Raw genomic sequence first — 12,616 nt, 5'->3', positions numbered from 1 at the left:
GGCAAAAATCGCCCGATTTTTGGCCGCTAGCGGCGAAAATCGCACGGTTTTTGGCCACTAGCGGCGAAAATCGCGCTATTTTTGGCCGGTAGCGGTAAAAAATTGCGATTTTTGCCCGCCAGCTGCGAAAATCGCACGATTTTTGGCCGCTAGCGGCGAAATTTGCACGATTTTTGGCCGCTAGCGGCAAAAATCGCCCGATTTTTGGCCTCTAGCGGCGAAAATCGCACGGTTTTTGGCCGCTAGCGGCAAAAATCGCGATTTTTGCCCGCCAGCTGCGAAAATCGCGATTTTTGCCCGCCAGCTGCGAAAATCGCTTGGTTTTTGACCGCTAGCGGCGAAAATAGTGCGGTTTTCGGCCGTTAGCGGCAAAAATCGCCCGATTTTTGGCCGCTAGCGGCGAAAATCGCACGGTTTTTGGCCGCTAGCGGCGAAAATCGCGCGGTTTTTGGCCGGTAGCGGCGAAAATCGCGCTATTTTTGCCCGTCAGCTGCAAAAATCGCACAGTTTCTGGCCGCTAGCGGCGAAAATCGCGCGATTTTTGGCCGCTTGCGGCGGAAATCGCCCGATTTTTGGCCGCTAGCGGCGAAAATCGCATGGTTTTTGGCCGGTAGCGGCGAAAATCGCGCTATTTTTGCCCGCCAGCTGCGAAAATCGCACTATTTTTGCCCGCTAGCGGCGAAATTTGCACGATTTTTGGCCGCTAGCGGCCAAAGTCGCCCGATTTTTGGCCGATAGCGGCGAAAATCGCACGGTTTTTATCCGCTAGCGGCGAAAATCGCGCTATTTTTGGCCGGTAGCGGCAAAAATCGCGATTTTTGCCCGCCAGCTGCGAAAATCGCACGATTTTTGCCCGCTAGCGGCGAAATTTGCACGATTTTTGGCCGCTAGCGGCGAAAACTGACGCAGCCACCCCACAGAGACACCCCCCCCCCCTCTCCTCAAAAGACATCTTGCAATGGCTGGGCGGAATTTCATGTACCATTGGGACTTTCCATTACGCCTGGGTTTCCTTGACCATCTGCTAACACATACCCGAACACTCTGCCAGCAGCTGGGTTCAGCCCTCACACTGTTCTCTTCAACTGCGGCATTTCCTCTCCATGTTAATTTAGATTTAGCTACTCAGAACCAAGTGTTCATGTAGCACGGGCTATAGTAAGTGGTAAGACACTCGCCTGGCGTTCCGCGAGCGCTATGTCATGGGTTCGTATCCTGGCCGGGGAGGATTTACTGGGCGCAATTCCTTAACTGTAGCCTCTGTTTAACGCAACAGTAAAATGTGTACTTGGATGAAAAAACGATTCTTCGCGGCAGGGGATCGTATTCCAGGGACCTGCCCGAAACGCTACGCGTACTAGTGGCTCTACAAGAATGTAACAACTCTTGTATATATCTCAAAAAAAAAAAAAAAAATAGCGAACCCATAATATTTCCTCTCATCACTATTCTTGTATCAAGCTCCACTTCCAGCTCCTCCCTTTACCTGTGCAATCGATTCGATTCAAACGGCCCAATCACTCACGGCGCTCGTCCACGTCAAAACTAAAGCTCCTTCCTCTTAACAGCTGAGTGGACAGCGCTTCGGATTCGTAGTCCTAAGGTTCCAGGTTCGATCCCTGATGGAGACAGAAACAAATGGGCAGTTTCTTTCACCCTGACGCCCCTGTTGATCTAGCAGTAAATAGGTACCTGGGAGTTGAAGACAGCTGCTACGGCAACCCGTTCTCCCACTTACTTATAGTCAATATCTTGCTTATGAATAAGTGTATATGTGACATACTAATTTATTGTGAATATTTGAGTTTACCTTGAAAAGCTCCCCCCCCCCCCATCGTCCGGCTAGGGTTTGTAACAGGGTTAGAGGTCAGTGGTGCGTTATGTGTATAGTGGTAGAGGTGGTATGTGTAGTAGGTTGTCAGCGTTCATGTGTCTCCTTAGTGTGTTGTGCTACATAGCCTTCCCAGCTTGGTGCCTTCTTTGATAATTACTTAGTGGGTTGTTGAGTAATGTAACGATTCTTCGCGGCGGGGATCGTATTCCAGGGACCTGCCCGAAACGCTACGCGTACTAGTGGCTCTACAAGAATGTAACAACTCTTGTATATATCTCAGAAAAAAAAAAATGTGGTGTGGTGTTTGTGGTAGGTGGTTAAGCTGGGTATCTGTTGGCCAGGTGTTTCCAGTATGTGTTCAGGGGGGGGGGGGGTGGTGTTGGCCCTCAGATAGTGGGTCATGTGCCTGACCAAGTCGTCCCAACGGGAGTCCTGTATGCACCTCAGAGCTTGGTTTTGTATGTGTTGCAGTTTCATTTTGTTTGTGTGTGTTGCAGACATTCGGGCTGCCGGGGCGTATGTTGAGAGGGGTGAATTAGGTCTTTGTACAGGTGTATCTTGGTGAGGAAGTGAGCTTGTTACAGTCTGCGTCGGCCCTTTGTGGCTTGTACGTGTTTATTTGCTGTGTGTATGTGTGTATCCGAAGGTTCTTATCAAGGTTCAGTCCAAGTACAGTGGTGTTTTTTTTTTTTTTTTTTTTTTTTTTAGATATATACAAGAGTTGTTACATTCTTGTAGAGCCACTAGTACGCGTAGCGTTTCGGGCAAGTCCTTAATCCTACGGTCCCTGGAATACGATCCCCTGCCGCGAAGAATCGTTTTTTCATCCAAGTACACATTTTACTGTTGCGTTAAACAGAGGCTACAGTTAAGGAATTGCGCCCAGTAAATCCTCCCCGGCCAGGATACGAACCCATGACATAGCGCTCGCGGAACGCCAGGCGAGTCTTACCACTACACCACGGAGACTGTTATATTAATTCATCTGGGAGTGAGTTCCATAGACTGGAGTCTTTCTATTTGAATGGAGTGTTTACACAGATTTAGTCTGACTTTGGGGATATCAAAGAGATATTTACTTCTGGTGTGGCGCTCATGGGTTCTATTACATCAAGGAAAAGTTTCAGATCAAGATTAGCATTTAAGAACAAGGTTAAACAGTCTTAAACAGTCTCCATGGTGCAGTGGTAAGACACTCGCCTGGCGTTCCGCGAGCGCTTTGTCCTGGGTTCGTATCCTGGCCGGGGAGGATTTACTGGACGCAAATCCTTAACTGTAGCCTCTGTTTAACGCAACAGTAAAATGTGTACTTGGTTGTAACAACGATTCTTCGCGGCGGGGATCGTATTCCAGGGACCATAGGATTAAGGACCTGCCTGAAACGCTACGCGTACTAGTGGCTGTACAAGAATGTAACAACTCTTCTATATATCTCAAAAAAAAAAAAAAAAAAAAAAGGTTTTGTATGTGTAAGCAGCACATGAAAATGTGTGGAGTGTGTGTTTAGCATGTTATTAAGGGACTTAAACAGAGGAGCTGTGTGTTGGCTGAAGACAGTTTGTTATAGTTCTATTAACAGATTTACAGGTGAGGAAGGGTATGAGGGACGAGACGGGTGGCAGTGGGGAAGGGGGAAAAGTCCCATACATTTTCTGAGACGGGTTTCGAAGGGGCAGGGAGAGCGAGTGTGAACCCGAAGGATGATGGAAGAGTTTCCCCAGAAAACCTAAACCCTCCGTTTTCAATGTTAAATATTTATACCCAATACTTGGAGATAAAACTTTTTTGTGTCAAGTCTACTGGATAGTTTATTATAAACTAAAACTAATTTCATAATTATATATCAACGTGCAAATATACAAACTGTATCTCGGTACTCGAGCGTTAAGGTATTTGCATAATTTTAAGCCTTCTCTCTAGCGCTAGAAAAAAAGATAAAGATCTACAAATTCATATTCCTTTATATTATTATTATATATTGTTATTTTGTGGTTAAGATTATAACTATATAAAAAAATGTATTTGTGATCTTTGAACAAAATTAAAATATTATGTACATTAATTATATAATAACATAAATTAAGCAGAGACGCATGCGATGGATGGAACATGTCACACACATGGAAGATCGCTGCATACTTAAGGACCTTTAATGGAGAATGGCATCAGGAAAACAGAGAAGTCACACACCTCCACAGATCTCCAGTATCAGCTAATGATACTGGTAATGGCTCAAAAGAACCACCACTTACGGGCTATTCATGCCCGTGCCACCTTTTGAGTGGTTTAATCTTAATTAATCAGGAAAGCGACTCGCCGGTAGACCCCAATTTGTTTTCACAGGCGCCTGTGAACGTGAGCTCCAGCAGCCGCTACGGACACTTGGGAGGCAGCCGCTACGGACACTAGGGCGGCAGCCGCTACGGACACTTGGGAGGCAGCCGCTACGGACACTTGGGAGGCAGCCGCTACGGACACTTGGGAGGCAGCCGCTACGGACACTTGGGAGGCAGCCGCTACGGACACTAGGGAGGCAGCCGCTACGGACACTTGGGAGGCAGCCGCTACGGACACTTGGGAGGCAGCCGCTACGGACACTTGGGAGGCAGCCGCTACGGACACTTGGGAGGCAGCCGCTACGGACACTTGGGCGGCAGCCGCTACGGACACTCGGGAGGCAGCCGCTACGGACACTTGGGAGGCAGCCGCTACGGACACTAGGGAGGCAGCCGCTACGGACACTAGGGAGGCAGCCGCTACGGACACTTGGGAGGCAGCCGCTACGGACACTTGGGCGGCAGCCGCTACGGACACTTGGGAGGCAGCCGCTACGGACACTTGGGAGGCAGCCGCTACGGACACTTGGGAGGCAGCCGCTACGGACACTTGGGAGGCAGCCGCTACGGACACGGGAGGCAGCCGCTACGGACACTCGGGAGGCAGCCGCTACGGACACTCGGGAGGCAGCCGCTACGGACACTCGGGCGGCAGCCGCTACGGACACTTGGGAGGCAGCCGCTACGGACAAATCTGTCTGAAGAAGCAAAGTGCAGAAGGGACTCCAGTAATTCGAGGGGGAACTGAAGAGGCAGACAGAAGACGAGAGACTTCAGAGGAAGTCTCGACCAAGGACGGACGCAACCACTTGGGGTGGACGGTAGAGCGATGGTCTCGCTTCTTGCAGGTCGGCGTTCAATCCCCGACCGTCCACCACAAGTGGTTGGGCACCATTCCTTCCTAATGCTTCCCAAGTAATGAAGGACGTATATAAGGTCTCTGATAGGCTATCATGCACCAGCTTTGGTCCTGCAAAATGGCAAAAGTATTGATAGACTGGGAAAAAATGCAAAATGAAGCACTCAGAATTATACTTGGCTGTCCTATAACTACCAAAGTTCTCAACATGCGGAAAGAATTAAATATACTTAGCATTCGAGATAGAATATTTGAAATTAATCTTATGATGGGACTAAAGCTTCTGCGTGATAACAAAAACAACATTGTGTCAGTTGCACTGTTAGAACACATACGAAATGGAACTAGCGAGTCTAAATGGATTCAAAGAACTGCCACTCATCATTAAAATGATGGGACTGCACGATGTATATACAGATGAAAGTGTACAGCACTTCCTTCCACCCTGGCAGATAGTACCTTTTGACACCCTGACCCCTGCATACCCCACCAAGAAACTAATCACAAGCAACCCTCATGCTCAGCTTGCTGCTAAATTAAGCACCATAGAACACATTCACAATATACAAGCTGAAAACAACATTGCACAGACCATATACACTGACGGATCACTCAATACAGCTACAGGGAGGGCAGGAAGTGCTGTTATTGCTCATCAGCCCGATGGCAGCACAATTCAAAGAAATATCAGAATTAGTAACTGGGCGTCCACAATGCAAGCCGAGTTGGTAGCAATACTGGTAGAAGTTATTGACAACACTGAAGTAGACAGCTTGATTATTTCTGACTCCCTTTCTTCACTACGAGCAATAAACGGTTTGCAATCAAGTAATAACGTGCTTGTCTTGGAAGCTAGACGAAAATATATATAAGAATACTTAGCAAGAGGGTAAATATAAAAATGTTGTGGATTCCTTCTCACATTGGCCTGCAGGAACATGACAAAGTTGACGCCCTTGCTAAGGCTGCAGTAAATGAAGACAGTATTGAACGGAATCTTGAGTTATCAAATAGGTCCCTTAAAAGTGTCATTAGACGAGAACTCCTGGATGGATTTGAAGTTTTTTTTATTTTTTTTATTTTTATTTTTACATGCAGAGCATGCAAATTAAATACAATAAAAATACAGAATACATAAAGGAAAACAGACCACCGACCAGCAGGGCCGACAGCATAGCACAACAAAACACATACACAAGAAAAACATGAAAAATACAGCATACATCAAAGCACAAAACAGAATACAATGGCACTCCAACAATCACAGTACAAAGCAACACCTCCAGAGAAACAAAACACACAACAAGAGGCAAAGCAGGAAACAGAACAGTGCAAACACAAGACTGTCCAAACACGTACAACAGGTAAAGCAACATAAAATCAATACATTAATAAAAATAAACACACACCAAGCCATCCGCCCCGTAAACAAAAGGCGAGGCCAAAATAAACAATTACAAACACGCACACCTGAAAACAAACCAGGCATAAACACACCAACTACCAAGGACCAAGAATGCAACAAAGTACATCAAGAAACAAACAACGGGGCCTCGTAGCCTGGTGGACAGCGCGCAGGAATCGTAATTCTGTGGCGCGTGTTCGATTCCCGCACGAGGCAGAAACAAATGGGCAAAGTTTCTTTCACCCTGAATGCCCCTGTTACCTAGCAGTAAATAGGTACCTGGGAGTTAGTCAGCTGTCACGGGCTGCTTCCTGGTGTGTGTGTGTGTGTGTGTGGTGTGGAGAGAGAAAAAAAAAAAAAAAAGTAGTTAGTAAACAGTTGATTGACAGTTGAGAGGCGGGCCGAAAGAGCAAAGCTCAACCCCCGCAAAAACACAACTAGTAAACACAACTAGTAAACACAAATTAATACACAACCACACAGTCACTAAACACCGGCCTGAAGGGCCATCAAAAACACAAGAAAACAAAAGAAAAAATACAACCAAACACCACACCAAACACACACCAAACACACAGCAAACACACAGACTACGAAAAGATCTCATACTTGTCCGGCCACTCGTCCGCCGGGAAGCGAATACAGTACGCCTCCCAAAGTACCATAATGTCCTCCGAAACATGGTCACTATTGAGCGTGCGAGGATCAGGCATTAACTCTGGCACACCTACAATAAAACACTGAGCCCGACGAATCCAGATGGTAGAAGGGCACCACGGATCAGGACGCACACGGTCAACAATATCAAAACTCAACGGATGGTCAGCATCCACAGGAGACATCTCCCGTCACGCAGGGTGCAGTCGCACCTCCACAGATCTCCAGTATCAGCTCTTGATACTGGAAATGGCTCAAAAGGGCCGCCACTTACGGGCTATTCATGCCCGTGCCACCTTTTAGGTGGCTTAATCTTTATCAATCATCAATCTCGCTACACACCGAACGTTGTATCTGCTGGGACCCCCCACGCTTGGCATCCTTTTTCAGCGCCAGCTTGATGCCTCGGCTCGCCCCAGGACCCACACCACCCACGCCTGTAGGAGCAACCACCTCCCACTGCGGAGAACCTTCTGCAGGAGAAAGAACAGGAGGTAAATTAGACGCACAATCATCGTCAACAGCCGACACATGTACGTCAGCCACCACCAGCGTCGTAGATTCTTGAGGTTATCTTGAGATGCTTTCGGGGCTTTAGTATCCCCGCGGCCCGGTCCTCGACCAGGCCTCCACCCCCAGGAAGCAGCCCGTGACAGCTGACTAACACCCAGGTACCTATTTTACTGCTAGGTAACAGGGGGCATAGGGTGAAAGAAACTCTGCCCATTGTTTCTCGCCGGCGCCCGGGATCGTGCCCGGGACCACAGGATCACAAGTCCAGCGTGCTGTCCGCTCGGCCGACCGGCTCCCTTGGCTCTCGACTACACCATACCTCCATAAGAAGCGCCGGAGAAGGTCTTCAGGGAACTCCAGGGGCGCACCGTGCACACTGACATATGTCAGGGCACCACTTCGGTCCGAGATCGTAACGGAGCCGGCGCCATCCGGCAACTGCAATGAACGCCCCTCGTTCCGCCGGAGGAAATCCCGATACTCCTCCTCCCCCACGAACTTGACAATCACCCGGTGGGCCGTAACAAGCTCAACGCCATACACAGCTGCCACCGGGACACGAAGCATGTCACACATAACTAACTCAATGGCCGGATAACCAGCCTTACACGTGAATTCCAGGCCCACGGAATTTACCCGCAACACAGGAGGAATGGCCAGGCCCCCCATGTCAACACGGCCACGTCAGCACGCAGCCAGGCAGGCAACAACATTGGACAGGGAGGGTAAGAGACCCCCACACCCCCTGCCGGCGAAAAACTGCAACCTCCCCAAACTGCCGGAGTGTTCAGACGACACGTCTTCACCCTACGGCTGCTCAGGTGGAACTCCCGCAAGCCGAATTGGTAGCAATACTGGTAGCACTCGAAATTATTGACAACCCTGAAGTAGACAGCTTAATTATTTCTGACTCCCTTTCCTCACTACGAGCAATAAACAGTTTGCAATCAAGTAATAACGTGCTTGTCTTGGAAGCTAGACGTAGATATATAAGAATACTTAGCAAGAAGGTAAATATAAAAATGTTGTGGATTCCTTCTCACATTGGCATGCAGGAACATGACAAAGTTGACGCCCTTGCTAAGGCTGCAGTAAATAAAGACAGTATTGAACGGAATCTTGAGTTATCAAATAGGTCCCTTAAAAGTGTCATTAGACGATAACTCCTGGATGGATTTGAAGAAAGTAGAACAGTGCAAACTGGAACTAGCAGGTCCATTGTTCATCACAATGAAATGTGTGAAGTAAAACATGTGTATGGGGCAAGTAACAAAGTCAGTAGACTAACAGATGTTGTCACAGCTCGTATAAGACTTGGCTACAAGTATCTCTGGCAGTTCGGCTTGTATAGGGATCTAGATGAAGTAAAGTGTAAAGTGTGTGGACAAAGACAGGGACACACACTCGAACACTATATCTTGGATTGTAGTAAAATTGAGCCATTTAGAGATAAATCTAAGCTCACGCTGTATGATATGGCAACCTATCTTATTACCATGGATAAATTACCTGAAATCCTTGCACTGTATCCACATTTCGCTTCCAGTAGATGAACGACATATGAGATTCAGAAACAAGTAGTGTATTGTGAGGACTAATAATAAACAGAAGCTCCCCTATGACTCTGTAATATCCCCATTGGTCAAACTATTATGTATTAGCGATAAGACCTACCATTAATGTATGATAACTTACTGTAAATATGTAGCTCTTGTAATAGCACTTTGTAACTAGCTGACATTGTAACTATAAGGTGTGAAGGATAGATGAAATTGTTTATGAAATAATCTAAGATGAGGTCTGATAAAGACCTTTTGTGCCCTCTGTAATGCTTTTTGCGCTACCGCTCACAGGATGAGTATGGGGTGCACAATAAACTAGCCGCCTTCAGCGGCAACAATCAATCGTCGTCCCTTCACCTTCTAGTGTGTAGTTTGGTCAACAAACTGATGTACTAACCTAGTAGACGACCCGCGATTAGAAAACGGAACACCACGTTAATGTTGTGAGCCTCTATAATTATTGTGGATTATTAGTACATCAGCTGTTGACCTTAAGGAATTTATACGCCAAAATACGTCGAACTATTAGAGTGAACGGGATGACGAGGGAAGCTCTCATCCCGCTAACAGGAGTTCGAAGTCGACGCTCCTGTACCCAACTGTATTATGCAATGATGCACACTCCTTCCATGCATGAAGCCATATATCTAGGGGGGGGATAGCATAGTTCTTACTCTATGGAGGAGACGGTTTAGGACCATTCTCTCCAATGTTTTGCTAAAGGCAAATAGTAATGACCATGTTCAATATGTTTATTGAGACAAGAAAGAAATACATCTCAAAGGAATAGAGTAGCTTAGGCTATTTCTACCCCCCCAATAGTAAGAAAAACTGGGCATAGAGATTAGGCTTTGGAAATTGGAATGATTATATTCTTGGTCAAAGAGATAGGAACTTCCCCGATAACAGAGCTCATATTATGCATCTCAAGCAGGGGATTCCCTGGTACTAGAGGAAGCAAACGCAATATATCATAAGTGATACCATCTTCACCGGGGGATGTGGCTTTACCTTTGTTCAGCTTCGAGAGTATCTCAGATTGTAAATGTCATGTTGAATTCATCTTCCTCGTGAAGCATGAAGTCAACGAGTCTTTCTCTATCGCCGTGCAACCCGTCCTCGACTCAAGTCCATTACATCCAGCGGTCGACCCCACAGACGCATTCATAAATTTTAACATACTGTTCATTCAAAACGGGAATTTTCTCAAGTATAAATTAATATTATAATATATTAGCATATTGTGCATATATAGGCATAGGTTAGGTTAGGTGTTTAGGTTCTGTTGGCGATTATTTGTATTTGTAGTACGTGGGTGAAGCATTTACAGCGTCGTGGTTCGAACAAAATTCGTCAGTGAAGCACTTGTTCCGGATATGTTCGAACGTCAGCAGTTGTGAGTCGTGTGTAAACCGCTTTTCATTCATAAACAGCTGGGGGTTTGGCGGGTGGATGGAATCACTTTTGGATCTTTGTTTGGAGGACGGGCTGTAATATGGGCTAATAGGAGGTGCTTCATATGGGCTAATAGAAGCTGCTTCACAAGGAGAATAGTTAGTACCTCGTATGGACCAATAGGAGCTGCCTTGTAAGGACCAATAAGATCTACTTTTTAAGGGCCAATAAGTGCTGCCTCGCATTGGATAACAACCCATTCGTAGACTCTTTTAATCCTACCATCTCCCGCCCAAGCCTCACCCCTGACACTAAGGACACCTCAACACAACCAATTTATAACACAAGAAAAAGGCGTAATGATACACACATTTCTTACAATATTTACTATAACAGCTGCACATGTACACAAAGAAGCGAACTCACGCTGGGGGATTCAACATCTTACAAAATTACAAATTTGAAATTCCTTGTCGTTCTCAGCTGGTCTCGTGTGTGGAGTGTTCCAACAATGTCCACACTCACATTCACTGGGCATTTCCTGTTTTAAACCATTTATTTTGATAGATGATGAACAGCATTCTAAAAATGACAATATGATGGACACCATTCTAAAAAAAAATTAATATGATTGACACCATTCTAAAAAAAAAAATTAATATGATGGACAACATTCGAAAAAAATGACTAAATGATGGACAACATTCGAAAAAAATAGACAATATGATATGGACATGTATTAAGTATGACCGTGAGGACAAACAATGTTTTGTATGATAATTGGAAACATAATTAGGGTTTTCATATGTAATGTATTAGCTGAGAGTATGAGTTACCTGTACACGTGGCAACATGGTAATATGGATGTATGAGGGAGAGTGAGTAAGTGCATGTGTCGGTGTGAGTGTATGTATGGGTGTGAGTGCATGTGTGGGTGTACAAGTGTGTGAGTGAGTGTGTGGGTGTACAAGTGTGTGAGTGAGTGTGTGGGTGTACAATTTTGTGAGTGAGTGTGTGGGTGTACAAGTGTGTGAGTGAGTGTGTGGGTGTACAAGTGTGTGAGTGAGTGTGTGGGTGTACAAGTGTGTGAGTGAGTGTGTGTGGGGTATCGCTGTACGGAGTCTGTCTCCACCACATCACAGCCTAGTGCAACGGTTCTCTATGGCGCAGATGCAACCATCTCTCACCTCTCCATGGAGGACAGAACAAAAATATGCTGATTAGCATTGTAAATGTGTGGCCACGTCTGTGGTGGAACATAATAATAAAATAACATAAAACTGCTTAGTACCATTTGGCAACTACTCTGATTCTCAACAAATTCTTTCTCATGTCTCTGTGGCATATTTGGGAACTCTGTTTCCACCTGTGTCCCCTTCGTTGGCGATGACGTCTCCCCTAACTTCCCTTGTCTTCCAGTATACCTAGAGCATACCTGGAGAGGATTTCGCGAGTTATTCTATTCCCCGAGCCCGAGGCCAGGCTCATTTTGTGAGAGCTTGGTCCAACAGGCCCGTTGAACCGACCTTGTCAGTGTCGTGAGGTATAAATTTTGTAGCCTTTCACCGTAACTGTGTGGGTGTGGGAGTGGATGTCGCTGTGGATGTGAGTGTGGGAGTGGATGTGATGTGGGTGTGGTTGTGGTCGAGGGTGGGTGTGGGAGGGTCTATTAATGTGTGTGTAGGTCTATAGGTGTGGGTGAATCTGTGGGTGTCGGAGTAACAGCTGATGTGGGGTGCTGGGTCCTCTGGAATGTCAATCTGGGGTATAGCAGACCTCGGGTCCAGTCGACCAGTATAACTGTGAGAGTTTGACAAATGCTCAGCAGAGAGAGAGACACACACCAGATGACCGTCTCCACTATGAGGGCCAAGAGAGGCCTCATCCCAAGGCTGCCTTCACGGAGACACACCAAGGTTAACATGTTACAGATGGCCCAGACGAGCGATGTCGGCCAGGTAGCCTGCATTCCTGTGAGGAACAAGAAGATCTTGCTGTTGCAGCCTGTTGCCTGTGACACAGTACGAGGGTGGACCAATGGGGAGCATCCAACCA

This window comes from Procambarus clarkii, chromosome 54 (genome assembly GCF_040958095.1).
Source record: "Procambarus clarkii isolate CNS0578487 chromosome 54, FALCON_Pclarkii_2.0, whole genome shotgun sequence".
Classification (NCBI taxonomy): domain Eukaryota; kingdom Metazoa; phylum Arthropoda; class Malacostraca; order Decapoda; family Cambaridae; genus Procambarus; species Procambarus clarkii.
Note: the sequence above shows the minus strand (reverse complement) of the source record.